Source organism: Petromyzon marinus, chromosome 3 (assembly GCF_048934315.1).
Source record: "Petromyzon marinus isolate PM22_M1 ecotype Great Lakes invasive population chromosome 3, UKy_Petmar_22M1.pri1.0, whole genome shotgun sequence".
Lineage (NCBI taxonomy): Eukaryota > Metazoa > Chordata > Hyperoartia > Petromyzontiformes > Petromyzontidae > Petromyzon > Petromyzon marinus.
Genome location: NC_133669.1, coordinates 26,304,000 through 26,315,126, shown reverse-complemented (window position 1 = coordinate 26,315,126; position 11,127 = coordinate 26,304,000). Strand labels below are relative to the sequence as shown.

Genomic DNA, 11,127 nt, shown 5'->3' with positions numbered 1-11,127 from the left:
GCATTACTTTGTATAGTTAACTACTTCCACACGTGTTTTTGCAGTCAATATAATTCGTAATGCTTTTTTGGGGAAGGATTAGGCCTCATGGTGATCTGCCCAAATTTGTGTCATTAAGGCTCTCCACCACCTGACACAGGCAAGCAAATAAAAGTTCCATGAAGTGCAAGCGATTAAAGAGACACCAGTTGTGACTAGTAATCATTATTTTAGTAGAATCATCTGTAATGTGAAGGGCAATGCTCAAAACCACGTTTAGCAATCAGATTGGACGTTTTTGGGAAGCTGCAGATGCAAGGAGACGTTTCCTCCCTCACCTGCAACGTAGAAGGTCGTCGCGTGGATCCCCACCCTGGCTGCTGTACATTGCGGGACCATATCCTCTCCCCTTTGCCTGGTCGCCTCTGAAGAAGAGGCAATAGTTCAGTGGGCTTTACCTGGTAAAAAATGTTTTGTTTGAAAGAGATTAAATCACAGTTAAAATAGCTCTTCTTTCTTTACCTCTAGGATTTATCATAGTTAATAATTATTGATTGCACTTGGTATTTGCGCTATCATTCTTAGAATGCAAAGCTATCACAAAGGAAGGTGCCTGCTGTGTTTCACAGACACCAACTGCAGTCATTTCACAGTAGCGGGCATAACGCCAGCACAGTAATTTTATTACTTCACAAGGTCTGTAATGTCCCATTTTAAATCAAACAGCGCAAAGCATCATATGGTTAATACTGAAGTAATAACCAGGGCGGCTTGCAGAATTTGAACCATGAACTTCTGCAACAAGCGGTCAAAGCACTCCCACTGATCTATGTCAGAGCACTAAAAGATTTTGTTTCTGCGCTGTGGGTGTACCAGGGTGCTGTGGTTTGTTGTGATGTTTAACCTGGTCTGCATCATTCCTGCAGATGGTTCGGGGATGTCTTTGATGTCCGGACAAAGCAGGGTCCCAGGCAGTCACCCCCTCTACCTGGCACTCGGGAGCCAGGACTCGGAGTTCCACGACTTCATTAGCCGCTGCCTGGAGTAAGAACACACCCCCGCCCCCACCATACCACCGAGAGGTTTTCCCATTCAGTCACCTGGTAAAAAGAAAAGCGTTTAATAGTTTAACATCACTGGCGAACGATCACTAGCTCCACCCTTTATTCTGATTATTCTTCATCTTCCAAGCCATGTCTCCCATTAAACACCATTGTCCATAGTCTTGCATGTAAAAAAAGCACTGACATAGAGACCCACAGACTCGCATACTTACATGGTCCATGCACGTGTAGTGACTCAGTCGGAGACAGGGTTCTTAAGGGACCTTCCTTATTCCACACGTCAGGAAACCACATGTGCCCCGCGTGCGTACGCACTAGTCACACATCCATGTTCTTGAAGGTACTACCTAGCTGGAACAGTCTGCAGGCTGTCTAGCTTGCGGCGTCTAAGGTGGTCGGAGACGGCACCGAAGAAGGTGACGAACGGCGACACGGCCAAGGGATCCACTTCCAGCAACAGCCCCGAGCTCCGGTCCCGGGCCCCCTTTTATTCCCCTGGCGTGGCCTCGCCCCGCCCTTGCACCGCCCTCTTTCTCGAACCTACTAGCGGGTTCTCAGGCTTCCAGATCGATTTATTCCTGGGCTTCCCTTTAGATCTCCCTCTGCTGACGTGTGTACTGCCCCCTGCTGCCTCTGCCGCTTCCTCGTCAGCAGCCCGCGTTATTACACTACACACGTAAAGAGAGACCCATATACTGTCATACACTCACATGGTCCATACCAATATCCGCCATTAGCCCCGAAGTGTGTGAGTTCCTCACACAATCCAGCCTGGTTAAACCTAGGATGGATCGAAGGAAGGCCAGCCTAAACGTCCCTAACAGGCACAGATGTTCCTTTAGAGGGGTCCACGTTTCACAAGCATCGAGAAGAGAGGGCATGACTGTGCCCAAGAAGATCTGAAGCTTCGTATGGAGCGACAAACTAGGTAGCTTCCAAACAGCATTGCTCAGCCGATAAATAAACGCCGAAATACTGCTGATTCAGAGTGAAACCTCTGCTGTCGAACCAGAGCTGGTCATAAGCACACTGGCCAGGTTTGGGAAACTCTCCACTCTCTCCACAACTGTTCCATGACAAACAGGGAGCTGAGGGTGTGGAATGTTTGATGATACAAAATACCCAGGCAAGTGCTTAGTTTTGGTGCAACTGATGGTAAGACCACACCTCTCAGTAGTACACTCCAGGTTCAACATCTGTGCTTCTAACTTCGCCTCTGAGTGAGCAGCAATCACCAGACGAGCATACATAACTTGGTTGACCAATAGGGAGCCATTACTCGACCCCACCCAGGCATCAATCAGCCACATTAAATAATGTGGGAGGCAGAGGACATCCCGTTCGCACCCCAAGGTAAACAGGGAATGGCTCTGACTTCTGGCCACATAGCTTCACCTGAGATTGCCCACCATCATGAAGGCCCTTAATGTCCACACACTTACATTGAGACCCACAAACTTGCATACACTTACATCAGCCATACATTTACAAATACATAGACAAATAGACTCACATGCACTGACGTGTCCATACACATATAAAGACCCAGACTCATACACTCACATGGTCTATACACTTATAGAAACCAATAGACTCACATACTCTTACATGAAAGCCCTTAAAAGGAACATATATCGATATATGTATATCATGTATGTGGAGGGGGCTCGGTGAAGGATGCCACTGGGCAACGCCAGGCTACACGTACCTTGAGGCTACTGGACAGTTGTAAGCATTGACCCTCCAACAACAATTGAGGGTGGTGGAGCGATGTTCACAATGACGGACCACCAGGGGGAAAAATACATCAAGGTGGCACAGTGGGGAGAACAGAAGGTTCATCTGCCAGTCATCACCAATAGTGGAGGATTTATGCTTCTCCCTTTTTTATATAGTCAGGTCCTGCAATTTTTTTTTTAATCAGGGCTCTATGACACAATCAGCCACTATTGAGTCATGACATAGCCAACATCGTGGCGTATAGGTTAGATTATTGCAACTCACTAGTCTACGGGACGTCTGCAAAAAGCATTAGGAAGCTGCAGCATGTACAAGATTATTTGCAAGATCCAACCATGTCCGTCCAGTGTTCACGGAGCTGCATTGGATTACACTTGCTAAACGAATACATCACACTCAATACACACAAAGTGCTTACCACAAATGAACCACAAATTAACCACAACACCACTGGGGCAATTAACTTTTAAATATAGATTGAAAACTACTTTTTTTAAACTCATGATTGAATGTAGTTTGTTGTCCTTCACCCGTACCTGCAATTGGCACGGTTGGCTATGTATGGTGCGAAATAAGTTGAACATACACACGTAAGTTAATGGACACAGTAAGAGAAAAAAATGCACGTAAATACTTACATCATTATCACCCTTGCCACGTGTGCCATATATTTCTATGTGTCTCAACAGATGGGATCCAGCTCTGCGGATGACACCAGCAGAGGCACTGGCGCACAGCTGGCTGAGGGATGAGGAAATTCCGAGGGATGAGGAAATTCCGAGGGACGAGGAAGTGCCGAGGGATGAGGAAGTGCCGAGTCAGTGTGTCCCTGTTGTGGACACATCAATCCACTCAGAGGCATCCGCCAAGGAGGAGACTAGACAGTGGGGTGAACCCCTGCAGAAAGAGAAGAAGAAGTCACGTCTGGTTCGAGCATACAGGGCCGTATGCTCATTCTTCCGTGGCTTTAAGAAATGCACCGCATGCGACCGTAATGCTCATCCTGGGCGCGTACACATTCCACACACCGTATACACACACGCTCGCCTAAGCGAATACATGAGCAACTTCCGGTGCTAGCATCAATATCAGATCCCATCTCCTGAGTTTTTTACCCCCACACATGTAGAATGAAACCCCTCTTAACGACGGTAATTGGTTACATGAATACGGTCATTAAGTAAGTTGGTAATTAAACAAGTACAGTCGACCCTTCCACATCGCGGGGGTTAGCGGTGCAGGCCCCGCGATCTGGAAAAACCAAGTTAAATGTTTTGGTCCCTTTGGTGAGCGAAGCAAGCACCTCCAGTTACTAAACTTTTCAAATTATCTCTACATGTTCAGCCTTTGCGTGTCGTCTGCTGGCTTTTGAGTTCTTTTAGCAAACTTAACTTTTTACAAAATGTAACTTTAAAAAATAAATTGTGTATATTTATGGTATTGAAAGATACAATAGATTAATATTATACAGTACTGTACATATATTTTATGGAGTTATGAGTCCCTAAACTTTTTGTGTCGTCTGCTGACCTTCGCGTGTCATCTGTGGCTTTCGCAAAACTCCCAAAAACTCCCCAAAAATTCCCATTTTATTTCTTATAACGACCCTGCAATATATTGAAACCGCAATGGGGAAAGTCGCGGTGCAGAAGGGTCGACTATAATTTGGTCATTAGGCAAGTATAGGAAAAACATGTTAAAGGCTTAATTTGTTTCCATAGCATCAAAAGTTACCCCTTTTCCACCCATAAAACATACTTTATAACGTTTAACAAATGTATATTATCAAATAAAGTTACTAACCACATGATAAACACATAATATTAGAAGAAACATGGTTAATTCATTAATATTCCATTGTAATAGAAAATCAACAAAGTTGCATGATAAAGCGAGACGAATACAGCAATATTGTAGAGTAAAACACAGTCCGCGATGACACGCGAGATGCGTATGCAGGCTGAACAATGACTGAGGTGCATGGGTAGCAGCTAGATTCGCCTTGCGTGATCTTATGCCGAGGCAGCCATACAACCGCTTATTCCAACTCGCACGGCATAGTTCTATTCACTCAATCGCGTTTATCCAATTCTCATCCGCGTCATAAAAAGAATGTGTTCCTTAATACAATATTTGCGTGATGAAAACATGCTTTATAGCAGAACTGACTGTACACACTACACACACCACACACATGGGACTAGCCCATTAGTGTAGTTAGCCCTAAGCTGGGCCCTGCCATCCTGGTTTTCATCCGGGCAGTCCTCAGAGGATGACCTCGCCACGGTTTCCAGGACATGGAAGGGCATAGCTGAACCAGCATTTGAGAGCTGAGGTGGCCTGGTGATATCACAGATGAAGCCAAAAAGGGCAAGTACCAAGGCCACCTGTTAACAGTTAAGATTAATTTTATTCATAGTTATATAAGTACCATTGTTGGTTTAAAAGACGTAATAAAAATACAATATTCGTAACATCGTCTCAAACTCGTCTGTATGTCATGCAACTCGGAGTTCACATGAGCGGGGGAGGGGACGGGGAGGGGTCTGGGTCTTGACTTCACCGACTCCCCCTTGAAACCCACGGTGGGACTTGTGCCTCATCATGCATAGAACGGTTCCACTCGGTGTGGACGCTGATGCACAGTGGCCCCGATGAGTCACTTTCAGCATGGTCTGATTAAGGGCCCTTGCAATCAATAAACTCAGCCTGTCGACTTGACTACCGCTATGATGTGTTTACACATTACGTGGTGCAGTTTTTTCCTCTGGTCAAAGTGTCCATTACCTCTACCGCACCTTTGGGCCCCAGGTGCCTCCCAAAAACCTCTATCATCTACACACTGCAAAAATTAAGCCTCGAGACCTCATGCACCGCCCTGAACGTGTGGTTAAGATGGTGATGACTTTAATGTACACGCGTGGACTTTCGATTAGTAAGGTTGGCTACATATACTGCGAAAGAAGTTCAACATACATACGTGGGCAGAGTCAACCGGCCCTTTATGTTTATGCAGGGCGTTGGATGCTCACTTTAGTTTGGTAAACTTAGCATCCCACCAACTCCGAAAAAGCAAATACGCACACTCCCACCTCCTCTGATACTCTGTAACACTCGGCTTGCTATCAAGGCCGATGAAGACAAAGCATCAGAGGGCCTCTCTGGCTCACTTTAACCATTTGTTCTTACAAGTAAAACTCTGGACCGGTTTTAACATTCAGTGTCTCATCAAGAGTCAGGCTTGCTTGAACCATTTGTTCAGTTCCAGCAATACTCTGGACCGGTTTTGACTTTCATTGTCTCATCAGCAGCAGATTCACCTTCATCAGGCTCAATCGAGCCTGACTCTGCCGCTGATGAGAACCTGAACGTTGAAACTCGTGTGAAATGTGATTCTCATCGGGCCCCAGGCCCATGGTGTAAACCAATGCATGCCTGCAGCTCTTAGCATCCAATCTGCCTCTCTCCTGGCTTCTCTGTGAATGTGGTATGAAGAAGAAAGGAAGACCATTTCCCAAAACGTCGCCTATTGTGCCTATTGCATATTTTAATTCAGTCAAAGCCTCACATGCTACGCTATTATTGATGACATGGAGAAGGGTCATTGCAAAAAAAGTGACCAGTTCATTGGTTGATGACGTCATTAGATAAGGAGGGGACGGCTTCCCTGACGTGAAAAGAGTGCAGAACACTCAGTGCAAGAGAGAGACACAGACACAGAAATAAACACAGCGACACAGAATCATGAAGACACAAAAACACACAGAGACACAGAAACACAGTCACAGTGGCAAAGAGACATACAGAAAAATAGAGATACGTAAACACAAAAACACAGAAACACTGAGACACAGAAACAGTGACAGGGACACGGTCACGAGGAATACAAAAACACAGACACAAAGATAGAGAAACACATCGTGATGTGGCCGAAGACGATGGTGGTTGGTCATGGTGATGTGGATGATGGTTATGTGGATGAGGGTTATGTGGAGGATGCTGATGTGGCTGAAGATGATGTGGGTGGTCATGATGATGTGGATGATACTGATGTCGATGATGATGTAGATTATGATTATGATGTGGATAATAATGATGTTGGTGATGATGTCGATGATGATGTGGATGAAGATTATGATGTGGGTGATGATGTGGGTGAAATTAGATTCGAAGCTTTCGTGACTGCAGGAATTATGTGGTGCCACCACGGCGGAGTAGCTCCGTTGGGGACCGTGCCCACCACCGCGACACCACCCCTGGGGTGTGACAACGCCGACGTAGCGCACTTTGCCGCACCCCCCCCCCCCCGCACGAACGCCGGAAGGGGAGATCACCTGGCCGATAGGTTTTTTTCCAGAAGTCCCTAATGGGATTAAGTTTCATGGTTTCCTACGGCCGGAAATTTGGCCGATCTCCCCCCGTAGCTGACACGAACCGCAGCGCCGTGACCTGATATTAAAATCACGTAGTCGCGGCGGAGGCCGTAAAGCCACCACGGACGAAATTACACACGCGGCACGGGACGTGTGAACCACGAGATGCCTGTTGTTATAGATGGAATTAGGAACTGAATGCCCCTGATTATAGGTGAGCTCACGGATCCAAATTACAACAGGATAGGAGCATTCAGGCCTTTGAATGAGAAGGGCGACGAGGGGCGGAAGCATCTGAATGCCTTTTGTGCCTTTGTTAGGATCAGGGATCTAGATAATAAAGGGGTAAGAATATCCAACATCTGAATGGACTGGGCCACCTGGGGTGTGAGAACCACAGTGCACCTTTATTATGAATGGGATTAGGGACTCGATGACAAAGAGATAAAAATAACGTGACCTCCGATTGGCCCGGGCAGCATAGGTTTCGAAAGCATCGGAGTGCCTTTTGTTATCAGTAAGCTAATAGACTCGAATATGAAAAGGCACGGGCGATGATGTGTAGGGTCCGTGCAATATGTTTGGTGACAGGTAGGATAAAAAGGAGGTGAGGGGGACAGTAAAAAAAGCCTTCTTCTGTAAAATCATCACGGTCCACGGGGCAGGAGGGTCAGCCGTTCGAGACGTCCGTGCGACGAGCCAAGCGCAGCTAGACTCAACCCTCTCCGGAAACGACTTACAGTATTGCCTTTCTACAGCGTTCAGCGCAACAGAGTGGAAGCAATCATAAATAGAGGAGAGGTAAGTTTGGGCTATTGAATAGAGGGTAGAAAGCGGAGCTATAGGCAAGATAAGCTGAATCTGGGCTCCTCGAGTTATAGGTTAGGAGGGCCTGCTGACTCGCACAGACACTCGTAGTTAGCGGGATACTCGCGAGGAATAAAACCGCTAATAGAGGATAAAGATGTGTCGTGGTCGCTGTGAGTGCGAGGAGGGAGACGGAGTGTTTGGTGTTCGCATACCGGTACGAGTGTGTACAGTACTGTTTTGCGCTCGTGCGCATACGCGGCTGTTTGCGGCGGAAAGGAGAGTGAAGAGTGCTTGGTGGTCGCGCGCACCCACAGGTTGTTTACATTGGGGCGGAGCGCTTAGCGTGCGCGTGCCTATGCGGCTGTTTACGGTGGTGTTTAGCGCTCGTGTGCCTGTGCGACGGTGTTGTGGTCGTGTGCCTGCGCGATTGCTAATCGAGAAGCAGCGAGCTAAAGCGCCGAGCGCGCACGTATTCGCGCGACTGTTCGAACAGGCTCTTTAACTCGGAGCCAGCCGACCCTCCTCAATCGGCGGCGCGCGCACGGCAAACGTCCCGCCCGCCCATCCGTCGACCCCAACCCCCTCGCGTGCGATTGGTGTACTGGGATGGGCAGGGGGTAGAGGCGCGTTTGTTATTACCGGTGCACGTGCAGCGGGGGTGGGAGGGAGACACGCACCGCGCAAGTCTGTTCACGGGCGGGAGTGAGTTTTTACGGGCGAACGCGCTCCTCGCGGTACACCGCCTCGCAGCGCACCGCTAGTGTAAAGCGACGCGCCCTACCCATCGGTTAAAACATGCAGACGTGGTCAGCAGCACAGGAGGGCGGGGTAGTGGAGGTCGCTAGCCCAAACCCCACAGAGCAGCCGAGGGGTAGTGGGATCAATGTGGCGGGGGAGTCGGGAGCCAACGGCCCCGGCAATTCGGTGATGGCTTGGGACATTTGCCCCCAAAGTTTGGCGTCAGAAGCAGTACTAACCCCAGCGTTACCCCACGCGAAAATAAGGCATATATTCACAGGCCGGGGTACCCCTTCGTGGAAAGCGTTTGCCCGCAACATCCTCGGTGGACGGACGCGCAGGCGTTACGTCAACTTAATATGAATCTGGATGGGCGGGCAGCCGATTTTTTGGAAGCCCTACCCACAAGCGCGCAGACACAGCTAGAGGAGCTGATTCGCCGACTTGATCTGCGTTTCGGTACGCGCAATGAGGAGGCAAAAGCGGCCTTAGAGGCACGCCATCGCCAACCCGGCGAGGACCTGCGCGATTATGCCGAGGATGTGCGCGAGCTAACAAAGATCGCACGCCCAGGGTACACGACTGAGGTGATTGAGGAGCTGGCCGCAGAGAAAATCCAGCGATCCTTAACTCGCACGGCGTGGTGGCAGCCAGACATGAACTGTAAGCATCTCAACAAGGTAACCTAAGTAGGTGAAAGAATAATCCAAGTGGACAACAAGGTAACCCAAGTGGGTGAGAGAATAACCCAAGTGGACAACAAGGTAACCCAAGTACGGGCACACATGACTGTGCTGCAGACTACAGTGGAGACGGTTCAGACCGAGGTGGGAGGGCTGGCCGGGAGGGTAGCCCGACTAGAGGCGGAGTCTGGGCAGCGGCATACGGGAGGGGAAATAGGGAGCGGGCGGGGAGGCTCCTACGGGGCCGCCGCCCTTCCCCGAGCATGTTACCTGTGCGACCGTCAAGGGCACCTCGTAAGGGACTGTCCTCAGATCGCCCGCGCTAGAAACGCGCCACGGTTAAACGCCAACGCCCCCTAGAGAGTGGACCACCTAGGGGTGCAGTCAACACGGTCCCTTTGCAGAACGACAATAATAATAATGGTGAGCGAGTGACACCATGCAGATTCCGACCACAACACCCAGGGACATGGTGAGCACGGGCGACTGGCTGCGGGAGCTGGTGGCGGGAATCACGGGGGCCACGTCGTTGGTGGAAGGACAGGTGAATGGGCAGCGCACCCGGATCCTACTGGACACGGGGGCCGTAGCCTCACTCGTGAGCGCCGCGCACTGCAGCGTGCACGGGGTTGACGTGAGCCGCCTGCAGGCCCCAGATCGCGTGCTGCACACAGCGAGCGGAGCCGGGATGGGGTTGCTGGGAAGGATCTCCCTCGAGGTCCGTCTCGGAAACCAGGTGTGCACACAGGAATTCTACGTCTCGAGTGTGTTGTGCCACGAGTGTATTACAGGTACGGACCTCCTGGAGAAACTGGGGCTCAACGTGCAGCCCCGCCAGCGATGCACCACCATGGAGGGCAGTGGGGAGCGGATCCCGTTCCTGGGACCCAAGCCAAATCGCCCTCGCTTCACACCCGTGGCCGCTATGCTGGTGTCGGCCGTCACAATCGGGCCATTTGCCGAGATGCTGGTGCCAGTGGCAACACCCTCCACCGACCCCACAAACCGACCATCGGGCAAAGTAATGCTAACTCCTCACCCGGAGTTGGCAGAGCGGTACGGAGTCGTCGGGTCAGCCACGCTGGGTGTTTAACCCACACAGTACCCCGGCGATGCTACGACGGCGCACCACAGTAGGCACCATACACCCCCTGCACATGCGCCACTCTAACAACTCGGTGTTCGCACTCTGGGCGGAAGACCCTGGCCGCCCCGAGGACAACCAGGTTCTGGCCTGGCGGGTCGGTCCGATTCCCCGAGCCGAGATCATCCCCTTGCATGACGCGTTACATGTGCCTTGGGCGGACTTACCCAAGGGGGAGGCCGATCAGCTGCGCGGGTTGTTGCAGGAGTACGCCGACGTGTTCAGTGAGCACGATTCGGATGTAGGTCGGACAGACCTTGTTAAGCACACAATTGACACGGGTGCAGCCCGACCTATCAAAATCCCCGCATACTGGGTGGGCGCGCCTGAACGGACCCAGATCAAGGAGGCAGTCGCGGATATGCTAGATGATAACATAATCCAGCCCTCGATGAGCCCGTGGTCTGCCCCGGTGGTGCTAGTGACGAAAAAGGACGGGTCTACCCGGTTCTGCGTTGATTAACGAAAGTTGAACGCAGTCACCCTCGGCGACGCCTTCCCCATACCGCGCATCGACGACACCTTTGACAGCCTCGCAGGAGCACGGTATTTTTGCACCCTCGATCTGGCGTCCGGGTACTGGCAGGTGGAGATGG

At 50.3% G+C, this 11,127-nt stretch overlaps 1 long non-coding RNA gene across 2 annotated transcripts in view; it reads right to left on the bottom strand.

The window, feature by feature from the left end:
- Positions 1 to 1,942: 1,942 nt before the first annotated feature.
- The window catches only part of LOC142906119 (uncharacterized), a 49,601-nt gene continuing 40,416 nt past the window's right edge, over positions 1,943 to 11,127 (bottom strand). For both annotated transcript variants that reach the window (XR_012930066.1, XR_012930065.1), the window contains one exon: positions 1,943 to 3,680. This is a non-coding gene — a long non-coding RNA (uncharacterized LOC142906119). The remainder of the gene's footprint in view (positions 3,681 to 11,127) is intronic.